The sequence below is a fragment of the Habropoda laboriosa genome, unplaced genomic scaffold (assembly GCF_001263275.1).
Source record: "Habropoda laboriosa isolate 0110345459 unplaced genomic scaffold, ASM126327v1 scaffold67, whole genome shotgun sequence".
In the NCBI taxonomy this organism is placed as follows: Eukaryota; Metazoa; Arthropoda; class Insecta; order Hymenoptera; family Apidae; genus Habropoda; species Habropoda laboriosa.
This window is the reverse complement of record NW_017100242.1, coordinates 3,491,894-3,510,763: the sequence shown is the minus strand read 5'-3', so window position 1 is coordinate 3,510,763 and position 18,870 is coordinate 3,491,894.

Genomic DNA, 18,870 nt, shown 5'->3' with positions numbered 1-18,870 from the left:
CTCTAGTTTAGACGAACTGTTGTTTTACGAGGACTCTTTAGCTGGGCAGAAGGTTCATTGTATCGCCTGTTTCAATACATGGATTGCTTTCAAAAAGAGAGCACGATTGTTTCATTTTTCTGTAGCTTCATTCACTTTGATGTTTCGTAACTCACCGATGATTAGGTCTCGATCGTATATGTAATTAAGAGTCTACGAAATTGTTGGTAGAAGATAAATATGTATTTTTTCTTCGTTTGAAACTTTTACAGTACGAACGAATTTTCTTCGTTTATTCGTTTAAATATTTATCGAGGAGAGTTTAACGAGGTATTTCGTTGTATCGTCTTAAGAAATCGATAAAAAGAAACATCAACTGTTCAAACTAAAGTTTCGAAGAAATTCGAAATATTCGCAAGTTTTATCTCATAATTTCACAGTTTTACATATTTCTACCTGTTACTTCGATCGACAGGTAAATAGGAATAAGTCTTAAAATTATCGAACAATTTTATGCCCGTTAAATTTTCCATTAGATCGTTCCAATAAATGCTACGTTTGTCAAACCTTTCTTTTTAATATAATTTTTCTATCGAAAACAATATAAATGTTGCAAACAAAGTAACCGAACTTTACGAATATTTTCATGAATAAAACAGCATTTTCGTTTTTGTTTACATGTACATCGAAAGGTTCTCAAACGTGGTAGTTATAAATTGTTCTTTCGAACCACAATACAAATCACCGAAATGGTTCGGGCCACCGTGATTTCAGAGTTATTTTCTCTGTCGGTCGTTCGAGTCTTTCCGAAATCAATTTTTCCCTTCTGGCGCCAATTAACCGGACTTTTCTCGACTTCGACGTAGGTCTAGCGGTGCACAGTGTTTTCAGAGTTTGGGAAAGTTAATCGTTTCTTCCGCCTTCTCCTTCTTCTCCCATTATACTCGAGTAATATAATTTTTCCTAAAAACGAGACAGCAAAGACGAGACGTCCGCGTTGAAAAATGTCGCGAATATTCGGCAATATTTGAAAGGAAAAAGAAAAAAGGACAGTAGGTTGAAACGATTAACGTTAGCGATAAAAAAAAGAAAGTATCTCTCTGTTATCGTTTATTTTATCTCATGAATCTCAATGAAATAAAAGGTTATTAACCCCTTAACCTATGATTTCTTTTCTGACTATGCATCTAAGCGTCAGCCATTTTCTGTTCTAGCACTGTATCAGGTAACAAAAACTACTCTGTCACATATTAATTACATTTAGCAATCCTCAGTGTCTACAAATTTAAACGAAAATTAGGATTACTATTAATTTTTCCTACTAATACAACTATTTTTGTCACATCTTCGCCAGAATCTCTGCCACGAGTCTGACAGGTTGTCATATGTTAAGGGGTTAATGGATGTTCTTTCGTGAATTTGTTGGCAATCTCCAATTTAGCCTTCCATTCAGTATGACGAGAAGAGCGTTAATCGGCTTATTTGCATTTTGGTGACTCGATCGATGAAAATGGTGTGGCTAATACCTTTTGTTAACCTCCCTTCCACCTTTTTTCTCCCTTCGAACAAACTGATATAGAGCTGCCGCGATCTGGTGAAGGGCGGACAATGTTTAAATCACGATAGAACGTTGGATACCTACTGGCTAGTTAGGAGAATTTTGACGAATCCTAATCTTATGAAATATATCCGTGAATAACGAGTTAAGTCGGCGAGGCCGATACGTTGAATGAAAACATTTTATTCTTGCCGTCCTACAAACTGCGATAATACCTACTAAATCGTACTAATACTAATCCTATTCAGTCTGATGCGATACCTCAACGTCGCGTTTAGTTTCACCTATGTCACAATTTGACACTGTAGATCTTTCGGATTTTCGAATCTGCGCGAATAATTCATATTTAGAAGATGAAGATTTTTAACGTTTTCGAAAATTTTCTTGCTACTAATTTTGCAACAATTAGACGCTTTTTGTAAAATTAATATTTTTTGTAATTTGAATTCTGTAAAGTTTCTTCGACTATTTTCTACGGATTAATCAGTTACTATTGATAATTAAAAACGAGACAATGTTACCGTTTAGTATATTTCTATCTGGGATAGAATACGTCAATTGTTTACTGAAGATACACAACGTTTGTCAATTTTTACAATTAATTCGGAATTTTTGCGGTGACTTGAAAATGAAATTAAATCTATCAGATCGTCCTATTTTATATTTTTACATTTTAACGAAAGTTAGACATAATAATCTTACCAAAGATTATAAAAATAAAAAGAAAATAGAAAAAAATTGTGAAATGAGAAAGACGCTTACGTTTTTGTTATCAAACTTAAAGGCTCGCTGGAAATATTGATCTAAATTATAAAATTCGATAGAAACTTACGAGAGGACTCTAATATTCACTTTTCTTTTAAAAAATGTAGAGAGTTACGTTTATTATTCAGGAATATCGGTATTATTGTGATTGTCTACACTTGAAACCTTTCTTCGAGTATAACTCGGAGAAAAGTGCATTTTCCCTTGGAAAATATGAAACTTTCGTGTGCAATTAATTTTTCATACAACGCGTAATTTCGATGGTATTGAAAGTGTGGCGAGTTAGGCGATACACCCTGTATAATATCGCGAAGGAAAAAAGCAAAAAGCGGCGGTAGTTCAGTTCAAGCTGAAAGTCGTGGGAACCGTTTTGGTAGAATAGGAGAATGAACGTAGGAAGGTGGAGAAATAAACGAAGAATCTTGGAGGAAGGTATATAGAAGGGGAAAGAGAAGAAAAAAAAGGGAGGTAAAGCCAAGCAAAGTTTGTTGGGATGAGATCGTTGGTCGCGATTCAAAAAAAGAAAAAGGACAAAATTTCTAGATTCAATGTGAGCTTCAGAATTTCAAGTTTCATCGATTAGCGACGTTTTACTTTATCACTTATTGCTTCCGATTGATCGATAACATTGTCCAAATATTTCGTACTGTGATTTACACCGATTAACAAATGTTAGGATTAAATGTAGAGAAAATTTTAAGGAATTAATTTGAGAAGAAAATTTAACGAATTAACTTGAGGAAAAACTTAAAAATTAAAGGAATTTAAAGAAATAAAATGCTCACGTAATAACATTACAATATTTTATATACTTGGTTTCATGCGCTTTAAATTTACTACGCAAAACGATTAAGAAAATTTGCATTCGAATAAGTTACAACAGTTAGAATTTTAACGTCATTCTGTATACACCAACATAAATATATCAAATTTCTCGTTCATTCCTACGTGGAATTTTGTTCAAAATTATTTTCCAAATTCTCACTTGTCCTTATCTCCCATTTTTACTCGCCTTAACATAGACGAGTCGTTCTTAGATAAAGATTCAAGGCACGGTACACGTGCCCGAATCTGTTGTACTCTTGTCATCAAGCGAAATCTTTCGATGTGCGATAATTGGAGACCGAAGAAGAAGAAGAAAAAAGAAAGAAGTGTATTCTTTTTCACTCCTTGTCGGCTATAGTTGTTCGTAGTAATTTAGCAGGTAGCGAGACCGCACGTTTCTACGTAGTTGTGCTCACCCTCTGTCCTCGGCTTTCTCTTGGCCGCCCTCCAACACCCTTTCTACCCATTCCGCGTGTATTTAAAAGCGTTTAAGGGTGCCCTCCAATCTCAAGTGCTCTTCGCCGGATACACAATGGTTCTTGCGTATTATTTGTTGGTGAAATAACATGCTGTCAGTTATGGAGGATATGCTAAATATATAGGGTACGGTTAGAAATTCGAAGGAGAATCGATTGAACTCGTCCTGGTGCTCGAGTGTTGTTCTTCGAGTCACGTTCAACCCGGGCACGTTCACGTTCTAGAAAGATTTTTATACCGAACGTTTTATGAGAATCTTTCGGTGTATATAACATGCTACAGATGCATATTGATTCGTGTGAATTAGAGAGAACGTTTCTACGAATCTACAGTTACTCTGATTAATATTCGAACGCTCTTTAGAACGGTGTAACTTTTTTTCAAATTCGACCGATGGAATTGAATTTTCTTTTTTTTTTTTTGAGAAGTTAGAAGGATATGGTTCACTGGACGACGCGTGGAAAAAATTTGGAAATAAATTGGAATTTATTGGAAATTGTGAAGGAGATTGTAAAGGTCACTTTGTACAACTTTTCCATCCGAATCTTCTTTATGTCGCTTCTTTCCGCATCGACCGATTTCGATGAAATTTTCAACGTGTATACAATCGACACAAATCTACGAAACGTATATTTTGAATTTTCGCTGCAAGCTCAGATGAAGAAGTTGTGAAAAGCGACCTTTACCACTTTCTTCGCGATTCCCACAATTTTTGCAATTTTTTCCAAATTTCTTTCCACACGTCATCTAGTAAACTAATCCTTTTAACTACTAAAAAAAAAAAGAACTCAAGTCGTTTGGTCCAATTTTGGAAAAGTAATACTGTTCTAAAGAGTGTCCGAATATTAATGGTAATATCATTTATTCCCCTTTGCTGGTGTCCAAAAATTGTAAAATTAATGCTAACTAAGGAGACGCTCTTTAAAGTGAACATTTTTTTTTAACAAGAGGAGAAATGTTTACACGTGCTCTTTAATTAAAATTGCCAAAATAAATCGCTTGAGATTCTCACAATTATTGAAATGTATTTGCTTGTATGGATTAATATATTATACTCTGTGTGTGTGTGTGTGTTCACATATTAAATAATGTATACAGACTTCTAAGTATCTCATCAGAGGTGGATCAGTTTAAAATTCTCAAGTTATAAATTTGATTCCTTCGAGGCTCATCAGTGTCCCAAAAACAAACAGTTCCACCTGTTCGCTAATTTCTGCGCGCTTTCTGAACGATAATCAAATAACGTTGGATCGGGCCAACCAGAATACACGTAATTAAAGAGCGTGTAATTATGGACTTCGTCCAAGATGAGCTGTATTAAGTTATTATTAGTTATTAATTGCTTTATTAGATTAAGCGACCGAGGATGCGTTCGGAGGCGGAGAATTGATAGCTTATGTTTGCTGTAATCGCTTTCATCCTTCGCGTTTAGTCTGATTTTATTCCTGACTATAAAACGAACAAATTAAATTGTAATATACGACTTCCTCTAAACTAAACGTTTAACTGAAACAAGTACCACGATAAATTTATTTTATTTATTTACAAATGTAGATCGATCATTTTCATTCGATTGATATAAAATTTATCTTATTAAAAAGCATAAGTGATTTTGAAAAAGAAAAAACAGAAAAAAAAAATGGCATTTATAAAAGAAATTTTCTTCCATCTTATTCGATACCATTTAAATTACGTATAAAAATGTTCTCGTACCACTAGGTACACCTACTTAGAGAAGATAATTAGCTAGCCATTTTCACGTGACTGATCCTGTACATTAATTTGAACATTTCGATAAAGTACACGCTCGAGTAAGTATAGAAATCTTTTTTACAACATAAATTGAAACGTTTGATAATAATTCTAATTTTTACAAATTGTACAGAAATTAGATAGAATAATTTTCATTGGAAAATTTTAAACTTTTACTGAAATCTATTAAAAATAAAATTGATAAAATTTTTAGAAATATAATTCGCAACACATGATTACATTCTTTAATGAATCTTCATATACGTTGATAATGACAGGATCCTGTACAATACTGTTTCAACAGGCAGCTGAAAGTATAACTTTTTTTTCGCACAATTTACATATGGGATAAGACGAAACCTTGTCTTGTTAAAATCCAATCCAGTTAACATTACGGCCCGACCTGCTATTATCAGATTACAATGTAAAGATACTAAAGGTGCTAAAATGCTGACAGGGTCATGAAGCACGTATTGTGCATTTCTTTAGAGTCATAACGAATTGCAAGCGTGGGCGGACGTAAGTGCGAGACACATTTCACCTTCTACTCTGACGGGATAATTTTCTCTTCTGGCTTATCCCTCCTTCACCATCCATATCCATTCGTATTATTCTTATTATATTATTTCAGTTTGTTTCTGCTGTTTCTAATCTTACATCACATTTACCATCCTCCCTGTTACAATATCGAGCAACGTCACGTGGCGAACTGTACTTAGGCGTTACCTAACCTAACGTACCTAACCTAATATAGACATGCTATGTTGTGTTTCGTAATACGTTACACGTTAATTCGGACACCTTGATAAAGTATATGCTCGAACAAGCATGGAACTCTTTTATAATTCAAGTGGAAACGTTCGATAATAATTATAATTTTTTACAATAACAATTTACGTATGATTCGAAACAGACGACTATATTCTTTAAACCTTTAACGCTCGTGCTCGTGTCTTAGGCAATAAATCCACGAAAAGGTGCGTTTATTTTCTTTCACATTTCTTAGCCTTTCTATTCTATTGCAAAAAGTTGAAGTTAAAAATTGTAACTTATTTCTATACGCCTAGGAAATAATAGAATTGATCATTTTTGGTAAATCAAGTTGAGAAAAACGTGAGTAAAAGTGGAGAATACGATTCGTGCCTTAAATTTCATCTAATTGCACGTTTTGCAAGCAGTGAATACGAACGGTGTCCCTAAATGGGCGTAACTTGAAAGAAACGTTACGTCTCTATTCCTACCAACACATTCTGACTATCAGCAGAAGTAAAATGTTATTTGATTTGTAGCTGAGAAAGAGTCGTTCGTTTGTAATAAGCCTACCGCCTCTTCCTCAATATATCTGACTTGATGGCTCAATGCGCACGTGACCGCTTGAGAGCGGCATGACTTTACAATATGACCCTCGAAACGGTTATAACTGCACCAGCAATATGTGAACGCACGGGCTGTAAAAACATTTTGGCCCGCGTTGGGGAATCGTTTGAAAACTAGAATGAATTTTGTTGTAAAATTTTAGTAGAAACTCTTGTACGATACTATGTTTTCAACACGGCGAACCTAACCTAAAAAAGATATCCGTACACCGCGACACGTTCTACTCTAAACGAACTACTATTTGAACTGCTGTAACTTTGTGAAAGAAAATCGTACAAAAGTGTATCTGGGCTCATTTTAAAGGGTGAAGCCTCTACTTTCACACATCTGAACTGAATTTTTTCAAGGACCCTTTTATATTATAAAATAGAGCGGGAAATTGAAGTTACTATTGTTTTTTGAAAATACAAATTCAAACGACTCTACGGAGTTTGAAAAATTTTTTTCGAGGTTCGTTTTAAAACAGCTTGGTAAAAGGAACTCTCCCCTTTACAACGACCCCGAAAAAGTGGACGTACCATTTTCTGGCGCCGTTTTATCGCATTTTAAATGAGAAGTGTGCCGTCGGTATTGGAGTAACCTAAGGTACACCACGAGGATGTTGCACTGTCCAACTTTTACCTCGTGTACTGTGTGTGTTTAGTACGCGTGTAGTGTGTGTGTCTAGTGTGTGTATTTACTGTGTGTTCAGTGTGTTTAGAAAGGAGTATTACACCCTCGTTGCCTTATCACTTCTTAGCATCCCCCTAAGAGTTAATGCGGCGATCTATCAACATGGACGAACGATGCTAAAAGTGATAATTAAAAGTGATAGTTGTTCGAGGGATGTTCAGAGTGTCTGTGATCTCACGAACGGTGTACCGGAGTTTTTATCGACTAATTTCCAAATAGTCACAAGGCCGCTCAAGCAGACGTTTTTGCGGGCAAAAATGCCCGTCGTTGCCCGCGGGCAAAGTTAAGAGCAAATGACGTCGACAGTCGTGAATACAAAATGTTAATAAATATTTCGATTTAATAAATCATATTGCAAATCACATATTAATGCACAAAGTTCTACGAAAAAATCTGAACAACTTTCCCTCGCTCCTAATATTTAACAGTATTACTCATTCTCCATCCCGGTTTAATATATGGAGCTTGTTTTATGAAAAAAAGGCGCATATTTCACATAACCGATCCGAAACTCTCACGGGACTCTTACGAGGCGTGTAATTCTTTCGTATTACACGCAAACGATTTCACCCCAGTCATCTGCTTCTCCATGCATGTACCGCCTTAGTAAGTAGCAGTAAACTCATCGTTGAAGCTGATCCGAGATCGTCTAAAGATAGGGTCGAGAGAGGTGAGAGGACCACCCGGGCTATTTAGAACAAGAGGAACCGTGACATTGGTGTCCGATGTCTTATCGAGAATGTTGACACCTGCAAGCGTTGTTGCTATTGTACGTGTACATTGGTATTGATGACGGTGTTGGGTAAATTTCAATTTGATCGACGAATAACGAATAACAAGTGAAATCCGTGTATTCGTTACACGAAAATAATAAACAATTCATTTTATTTGCGAATGAAGTTTCGAACGAATCTTTGAACTTCCTTCAATCAAATTTTATTCGATCGTTCACCATTCGTATAAATCTTTGAATGAAAGAGATAAGACAAAAACGGTAAATTTAATACACTGTAAAATTCAGTTAATTAAGACTAAAACGACAGAAGAGCTGAAAAGAAATTTGTACATTTTATTGAAAATACATGGAACTCGATATGAAAACGATAACCACAGGTAACTTTTGAAACTGTAGTCTTCGTACGCTGAACAAAAACTTACTAATGAAGAAGAAGCAAAAGTGTAGGTGCAACTGAAGCGAAATTTTTGGAAGCTTTATCGCTCGCCTCATCCGCTCATTGATTATGCATTTCAGAGAAAGGTTGTGCTTTTGGTGCGGTCTGTCTTAGCTAACTAGAATATCTTACTGGAGGAATATGGTACCTGTAAATTTTCTCAAACTTTCCTTTCTCTTCTCGGTGATTCGGATCTGGTACTGTTGACAATCTGATCGTATCCATTCCCATGGAAAAAGGGCGAAGGGAAAAGGAAGAGAAAAATACGCGCGGCAAAAGAAGAGAAGGAAGAAAGGTAGAATGTTATAATCGTTTGCCGATCTTCGCAGTGTTAGTCTAAAATTAGTCTTCGCACCTATTTTAACGTGCCTGCGTTAACAACAGATTGGATCAACCAGCATTTATTACTCAAACAAAATCTCCCAATGACACTTCACGAGTGTTCCTTTTTTCTTCTTCCCTATTTCTTCTTCTTTTTTTCCATCAATGCACATCCTGAGTCCATTTATCGCGTAAGAAGATACGAAACGAAATGTATAATAAATGAAACCAGCGGACAGGTCAGCTTTAACCGAAAACTGTTCACTGATGTTTATAATTTTATAAACATTTTGGTTATATTTTGGGACAAAACTTTCCTTAGTTTGCAATTGAAAGATTAACTTAGGTTGTAAAATTGTCAAGAATTATCCGAAATCTTCTGATTTTTTTTTTCTTCTTTTCAGTGTGTAACAGTTATAACAGAAACAGGTTTCGGACAACACAGGAAACTTAAGCAGTTCTCACGAACGAGTAATTCACGATAAAGTCTGACGAGACTATCCAAAAACAGCGACGCCCACATCCGGAGGAGGTACTGCTAGCGATGGTGGTACGATCTTCTCGATCACTGATCAGTGTAACGCATTTATTAGTTTTGCTCTTATACCGAACTTGCATTCAGAGTGATTCGAATCTTTGTAGGAAATTGCACTCTTATAAATCCGGCGAACGCTATAAAAAATCTTCCACAGTTACAGATAAACATAAATGCTCCATCGAGCACAGAACACATAACGCAAACATGAAAAACACGATACACAAACAGTTTCTATATTTTCAACTCGGTATAATTCACTCTCACTGAATCTAGATGAAAAGAGTTGAACAATGAATAAAATTAATATATAATAAAAAATTCAGTTTGTATAAAAAAAACAAACAAGAACATTATATCACGTTGCAGGTGTGAGATGTCTGTTAAATTTGTTAAAGTGATCCTTCAGATCCTTTCACCTTCTCAATCTATCGGAATCGATTTAATTTCGATCCACAGGATCTTTGATCGTATAATTTTCCTAGTCAACGGATGACAGCGTGATTTGGCATAATCTCACGCGTCACTAGTGAAAATATGGCTGTACCTATTACAGGGATTCGTATATAAAGGGTAGTGAGAAGGTAGGCTAATAGGAGAAGGTGAATAAGGCGGTCGAACCTACACGGGTTGCTTTTTCGAGGGAGGACGAGCCATATGGAGAGCATACGGTAAGCAGACTGCTGTACCCGCAGTCTCGAGGGTTTAATCTACCTACCGTCCGCCAAACTACCATCCAAGGAAATCATGTATCCTTGGAAGATTGTTGCGACTACGTTTCCGCCATCGCTATCTCTACCGCATCGAAATACAGATCTCGAAATTTCACTTCGTTACGAAAAAAAAAAACACTTAATTTTATTCACAAATTTGCTATACATTTGTATCTTCCCCCCAAAAAATCGAACGTATCGGTTGGTTTCTTTTTTTTTTTTTTGTAAAATACAGATAAAATTAGATTTTTCCTCTTATTGTCGTTGTTCGCGGTTCAGAATTTTTGGTCGGTTCGTTTAATTCGATCATTTCAGTTTTCGTTGAAGAAAAGCAGACACAGTCTAGTAGACATTCCCAGGTTTTGTCTCTCGCTTGCCAACTGTCCCAGGTGTACGTGTCTGAGGATCGAGGCAAAAGACCCAAAAAGACTTGAGGCGTGTGGCTGGCGCGTGCTGCTAGTCCCCGATTCCGTTTCCCCGCCCTTAAGTTGCTTCCGATCGTTGTCTGCCATAATCAACATCACCACTGCCACCACCACCACTTCAACAGTCACGGTCACGCTTTTTAAACACGCGAAGTAAGCTTTCATATCTTTATACTCGTGGAAGTTCAACCGTATTTCACTTTACCCCTTTTAATACGACTTTTGTACAACTTTGGGGCAATCGTAATTGTAATTACACGTTTGTAACACTTTTCCGTCTGTGAAGATCGAGCGAATGTTTTTTCAAGCTCACGATAGAAATGTTTCAACTGTATACGAAATTTCTGTACGTTCGTGTAATTTTACGAAACAGTTGTTTGAACAGATTAACGATGGTGGAATTAGAACGGGCGCTAATATTTTAGCGTAATGTTCGTGCAGAATGGATATGGAAGTTTGGATACTTTTGTTGGAAATATAAATCGTTTTCTTCTCTCGGTGACAATTTGCACGAGTGTAATAAGTTTCAAGGTAAATTTAACGTAAACTTGAATAAAATGAAGGGCTTTGTGTAAAATGAAAGAACATTTCTCAAAGTTTGAATGAAATTATTTTCTACGTCGTCGGTGGAACCATTTTTTTACCGAGCAGAAATTGAAAGCAATACTTTGTAATATATTTGATTAATAAACTTTCTATTATAGCGATATTTTAATTAACATCACGTTCTGCGTAAACTTGTAAATTACTCGATGTTAATTTCTACTCTTCTTATTTTACGCTACTGTCGCCGTAGAACAGCGAATTAGGTTTCCAGCCATCTTGTTAACGATCCAACGGAATAAAAAGAACGTGAGAAAAAAGTAAAAAATTGCCATTCGTACGTATTCATCGTATAAACATCGTAAATAGCACTTTAAAATATAAACTGTCGAGGCTTCTTGTTTAGGAAGGGAGCAGACTTCTTGAAATGTCGAGAAAAGGCAAAAATGAAAAAGTGAAGTTGCGGGGGAAAAAGAAGAATGGTAGAAGTTTTGCAAGAATGAATCGTTCACACGCGAGGCAATGTACCAACCTTGTTTCCACTCGATACGGTAAATCATTGAAAACAGCGGCTCCTTTGATAATTTCTAAAGCGTGTTAGCATCTCTATGGCATTGAATTGCTTTCGGTTCGTTTTACCGAAGCGCCAAAAATCGTTCGTATCGCATCACTATTGTATAACGTCTGTTGAACAGGTTAGGTTAGGTTAACCATTTATCTCGTCAGTGATGTTAATCAGAGCGATTTCGGTCTTGGCAGAAATCTTTTCGAAGGATCGATATAATTCCGTTTGTCACGCGTAGAACACCTTTGATATTCATAGTACGTATACGTGTATAAATTATACATATACAGCAAACAGTGTAATAATTCAACCAATAACCGCAGCTTTCATACACATCATTACATGTTGCCATAAGCAGTAAGAAATAGAAAGAGTAAATATAACGAATGCATTATTCAAAAATTTCTTAACGTTTTAAATCTATTCTTTTAGTTCTCTGTAACATAAAATATCAATTGATTTTTGCACTATTCTTTAAAACAATACGATGCTTTAGTTTCAATAAATTATTACATATTTTTCAGTAGATTTGAACAGTAATCCGGAAATATTTCATTCCACTGCTCTTGAATTTTACTATGCACATAATTTCGTAATTAACGATGGTGGGGAATCCCATATCTAAAAATCCCAGATTTTTAATAACATTACGGTCATAACGTAATGTTTCACGTTACGAGATTACGTTGAAGAGATTCATCTTTGCGAATTCAGCGCGAAGAACTTCCATAGTAATAAATTCTGTTAATTTCAGTCTCGTCAGAGCAAATAACTCGTTCCCATTCATAAGTTGTCCACGTTTTATATATATTTTTTTTACAAGCGCCAAACGATGTTTAATATTCTTCTTTGATAATATTGGCTCCTTTTTCTTCTCAATAGCTTTAAAATCGGCTTTGTTAAGAGTCCCTCGAGCCGTCCACTTGCTTACCTGTATCCTGTTTTAATCATTCTGCAGCCATTCTTGCAGATGCAGCCTCGCCAGATATAACGTGACGCACAATTCTTCTTTCGTCTTGCGGTAATAATATTTTTCGTCTTTCTTCTTCTCTGCCTCGGATAATATATATTTTCGCAACGTTCTCTTTTTTTCAGTCTTTGTACCGTTGATTTCCTTCGAATGAGTGCGCCAAATTGAGTACCGGAACGTACGACTTCGTTGTGAAAATAATTTTAATAAATTAAGTTCAACAAATTTCTTATGTAAATGCTATTATTAATAAGATATTTAATAGAAAATTAAGATTTTCATTATTTTATCTTGCCAGTATTTACTTTCTGTTATATATTTATTACGACTTTTCGTTCTCTTTTTAATTCTCTAATTTTTGGGAATAAGGAGGATCTCCATTTTTTATTTTACCCTAAAAACAAGGGTTATTACGAGTTTTAGTGGAGCTGGCATAAATATATGCCGCGGCCGTAGGTCTATGAAATCCATAGCCTCGAAATACCAATCCCTTTGCATTTTACCTACGTTCAGAATTGAAAACCGTTTCCAGTGAAGAGAATCCTCCAGTTTGACGAAGGGGCGGTGAGATGAAAATATAGTTTCCTGTGAACTTTTCTTTCCCTCCCATGATCCGAATTGGCTCACCTTTTCCTTAAACACAAATGCACGGTAATACAACATTTTTCAAATAAAATGATTTTTTACAAAAGATTTTAATCATATTTCGGGTGATATTGTTAAAATTTATGTAAATATCAGTTTGTTAATATTTTCGAAAATTAGTGTCACATATCAGTACTGAGTAGGTAATATTACGTTTGAAAGTTACACAATTGAATCGACAGGCAATTCACTTTGCTGTTAATTTATTATTACTTAAAATTCATGTAACATAAATAAATGACAATTTTACCTAACAAAAGGGGTGCACTGCATTGAACTCGTATCAGCCGTTTGAAAACCAGTGAGTAGTGTTTTCGTATTCAGGACCACACAGGTAGTCGCCGGACATTAAATTTTGCATGCAGATTTTGCCAACAATCAATGGTAATACTATATTCAATTTTGTACTGAATTTAAGCGGTATCATATCTTGTTACCGGTAACCGCCTCAATCCTTTTTCTTTTATGTTCTCGCAAATTTTGCGTTTTCACAGTGAAAATCAACAGAAGCAGGTAACCGTAATAGAATCAATCATAATTGATTACTATTACAATATTAAACTATGAATTATCACAATTACTATTTTCACTTAATTTATTAATATTTCTTCCATTCAAAAATTATGACTTAATAATTTTAAGTTGATCCGTAAGTCTAACACTTCTTTGCGATAATTAACTTTGCAAGTGTTTTAAAATCAAATCTTGTACGGGTAAATTCCTCGAATTGAAGTCAAAAGTTTTATACAGATATTGGTATAACTTTTCCCGACTGCGCTATGTTTCTTTCATCGGGAGATTCGTCGGTATCAGGTATACGGTGCGTAGAAAAATGTTAACGCGTTTACGACTGACCGTCACGGTGGAAAATCCTTCGAAATATCTGCTCTCGTAATTACGAGCGACTTATAACAGTGTGGTAACCCTTTCATTTGTGAACTATGATAAACTACTCCTCATCTACAGTCTGGAGATTTACCTCCATGATTTATGCTAATACAATGGACCTACCTCAAAGCATCTTCTACTAAACGCTCTATTAGGCTTAAGTTAATTACGAGACTACCTTTTTGTGGGCTGGTACGACACGATCGTTACCATATTACAGTAAATATATTACATTCGTAACAACGTAAAACGCTTTTTAATTAAATTTAAAGGGCAAAATGAGCGGAAAGTGTAATTGTCCGAAAATTTTCACGTCGGTACGTCTGTACCTACCATTTGAAAAAAATCGAGACTTCTTTTCATTCTCTTCTACAAACTCAAGACCAATGTAACATTTGTTACGGTTATTGACATGATATCATTGCTACGAGAGAAATTTTGGAGAAACATTTTTTTATGGAAAAAGTAACAAAGGTGTCGGGAAGTTTCACATCTGATTTCAAATTTTAGAGTCTAAGGAGAGTCTAGAGTTTCAAATTTTAGTGTCATTTAAACTTTTTTTTTTAAATAAATATTAACTGAACGGGAATAAGTTTATATTCGTGCATAACTATACTTGTAATAGAAATAGTGAAAATTGAAATAATGTCGTGAAATAGTTTATACACGTATAGACCTCCGAGAAATTTAACGTTGCCTTCCGGATAGGACCACTATTATAGACAATAACTTTATTTTCTTCTGGTTCCAATTTCTCTTACTTGCTGGCGCGTTTGAACGTACCGACACGCCGCCTAGTTATTTGTGCACTCTCCGATATACCATTTCCAGAACGTAATCGTTAATCACTCGTCAGATTTCAAAGAAAGGGACAAAGTCACAAATAAAAACTAGTTTGGAAGTTTACTTCGATTTTCAGGTGCCGTTTTGACCACCGATGCTCTATATAACTATGCTCGTTGGCTGATTTTACGATTTCTACGAATTCGTATCCTCCTTCCTGCATTGCAATTTTCGTTCTTTGATTGGAACTCTAACTTTTATGTAATCGCCACCGTAAATCTTGAACGTTGTTAAATATTCAAGAAAGAGCGAAACTCGAAAGAAATTTCTCTAAAAAAATAAATCATTCGAGTGACATAACTTGTAGATCGAAAATTTTTGAGAAAAAGAGGAGAAAAAGCATTGTGTGTCAAAGTAAACGGAGAAGAAATTGAAAAAAGGAAGGAGAAATAATTTTGAAAAGTTGCATTTCGTTGAAATTTCTAATTAAAAGATGAAATCGTTCAAACTTATATTTTCATAAAATCCTCAGATGCGGTTTTAATCTGAGATTCCACCTAAGGAAGGCTGTCTTGGGAAACGTGCTTGCCTATCCGACGGTTCACAATACGTAGTCTATGATGCTTAAACACGAATAGCATCGGAACAACGTCGAAGGAACCTGGAAGGACAAAATGAGGAATTTGAAAGCGGAACTGGATAATGTGGTAATTGTATTCTGGGAATCAGTTCGGCACGCACTCCTTAACAAGCTTCGACGCGTCTCTCCTGTCTGGTTCTAGACACGGCAAGTTGAGAAATGTAGATGAACAGTCAGCTTTTTGTGGCATACAATATCCCCGACCTATCTCTTTGATAGCGCACGATTTCTTTTCGGAAACACAGGTGCCAGAGTCACGGCTGTCACATTTGGACTCGTTGATTGCTAGGGATTTCTGTCAAAAGTTCGTCTAGTTTGTCGTCTATGAAAATTGCTACCCGAAGAATAAATTCTAATTCAAAACCGACGGTAAAAGCAGTTTGAACAAATTTGCAAATTACCGATATTGTTTCAATGGATTTGAGATGAAAATATAGTTTGCTTAAACGAATTATGAATAAGAAGACGAAGAAGAAGGTGAAATGGGAGGAGAAAGAATGTTAACGAGATGAAAGAAATGGTAATTATTCGAATTTTTAGGCCTGCATTTCACTCTTTCGTTTACCTGTAAAATCTTGTATCTCAATTTGTGAATACATATGTATTCATCGAATGGACTTGCATCTGTATATATGTAGATATCCTTCGAACTTCGTGGAGGGTCAAAAAGATAGCGTTATACGGAGCTCTCATAAATTACCACTAGTTGTCGGGTAACGTGTTATTTGCCATAGAGCTCACAAATGAGTGCAGTTTATATTTAATTATTCGACTCACGCCCAGGGCGCATCCTCACGACGTACCTGGCCCATTTTTGACTACAGAAATATCCCTTCTGTTGCTCCACTTTTTATTTCCCTCAGATTCCCCTTTTCTTTTTTTGTCTCCCTCGCCTTATCAAAGTTTCGCCTTATTCTTCATACTTTTTCGTTATTTTCATTCTTTCATTTCTTCTTCTCACTTTCAATCACAGGTACACATTGAAGCTTTTCCTTCCTTTCTTTTCCGCAATACTCATTTTTAACAATGAGAATGTTATTTACTTAGAAAATATCCTTATTAGCGTTTCGTTTGACCGAAGGTAATTAGTGCAAGAATTGGAAATACTTCGGTGTGGTTTTAAGGAGCAAAGACAGGACGAGTGGGTTGAACTGGTACGCTGACAGGGTAAGCAGGTAAGGAAAAAGGTGAAAACAAAAGGTCGGAGGTGAAGGTAATATTGTAGGTGAATAGAGGAAGGACAGACACAGACAAACGTACATTTCGTAGCCCTAATTATTAGTTCCGTCCCAGTTCCGTTCTGAAACGAGGTAATAGATGGAAGCAATCAATTTTTAAATTGCATCCTAATTCGCCGGAAGAATATTCTCGTGTGAAAATGAGCAAAGTATTGAAGTATCGACGATCAAGTATCACGCTGTACCTACTCGCTCGATATCAACTGTACGCATCTTTAAAGTAGCGACAGGTTGTACAATCCTGATAAAACACCTGCTGGATAAGAAGAAGAAGCTTAGAGACAAAATTAAACAAGTGAATGTTCCAATTTCTCGAATACACTTGTCTCTCGCAGAATTCTCTATCGGTACGCGTGGAAAGGTTGTCGAAAATCACGTTTATCGCAAAAGACGATCCGTTTAGAAGAAGCTTGAGAATTCACCGATCACACGGTTGTTCCCATTAAAAGTACGAAAAGTACCAAGGGTTTTTAAGCATAGGATTATCGTGTCGCTACTTAGGAAGAATTTTAGGGCAATGGCGGGGCGATCCCGAAATCCAAGACGGCTGTGTCCGAAGGGAATGACAGAGATCGGGTTGCTTCGGACCACCGTCATGCTTGCCGCAAACTTTATCCTACCTGTTTTCGCTAATTGAGCGAGTAAAAATGTAACTGGACCTTACGCCCATGAGGTATTTGCACCCTTTTAAAGATACGATCCGTCCTTTTCCCAAGGTAAATTTGTACTGGACCGCTTTCCTCATTCCACAGCCTCTCAGCCTCGCCGGTCCACTCGTTCAGATTACTTACCAGCCGTACTGGGAATTATCATTATTTGTTCAAACAACTTAATCATATTCGTTTCATTCTTAAACTTGTTTAATCGTATAATTTGACAATGGATGACGCGAAGGATGCTTCAAGTGGGCAACGAAATTGCGTTAAACTTATAGGTAAACTTCTCCGATTACCTCAATGCAAACCGGTATCCTCAAACACCTGATAATTAAACAGCTAATAAATTGGAAGTCGTTAATTTCCAACGTTGAAACACATATTTGCCTGTTCGCGTATAAAATAGCGCCTATTGTGGAAAATTATTATTTTTCACGTTACCTTCAACCCTTTGCTGTCCTATGTCGAGTCAGACTTACGAATTTTTGCCTTCGGATATTGTACAAGGATAAATCATATACGATAATGAACCATTTCTTATGCATTAATGTTATACTAAAAGTGAATATTTTATGACTAATGTCACGCTGAAATATTGAATTAAAGGCAGATTACATGCCGCACACTGGCCAAATGATTGCGGACTAACTGGACTATTTAACGAAATGTAAGAAATTTTTAAAAATATGGATACGACAAATGTACCAAATAATTAATCTAATAAGATTTGCTCTACTTTATATAAATAAATAAATAGCGTTGTATACATAAAAATTAAGTGTGTGTTCGTATGCATCGATGTATTTATATATATCACTAAAGGGCCAGGTAATGGTTGTGCGATTTTATACATGATCGTTTAGGATGGAGGCGCCGAAGCCACCTGTTGCACTAGCTGTTCGCATATTCGTGGCTGGTTGGCTTTACTCCACCACAGAAATGGTGGGGCGCGGTGCCGAGTTTTCATTGGTCGGACGGCACGTGCTGCACGAGGGTGCCTCGCTTCGAAAACGCATAAATCCCTCAGCGGTGTACCAGCCGACTTTAGAATCACCCCGACAGCCGAGTCGGCATGCGTGAACGAAACTACGAGGAAACCTGATTCTTCCATCGCGAAGGTTACAAATTTCAAGGAGAAAGGCCCAAACTTTCGTATCGCGAGAAAATTTCACATCGCGAAACCGAAGAGAAGAGAGTCAGAGGAGAACACTGTACTTAGACGAAAAGAGCAGAGCAGCGAAACGTTCCGATAACCGTGATAAAAATTCCGCGACGATACAGTGACAAAAAAAAGAAAGAAAAAAGAAAAAACAATATTCAGTGAAGCTAAAAAAACGTCCGGGGGCTGAAACGAAGCTTAAAGAAATCGAC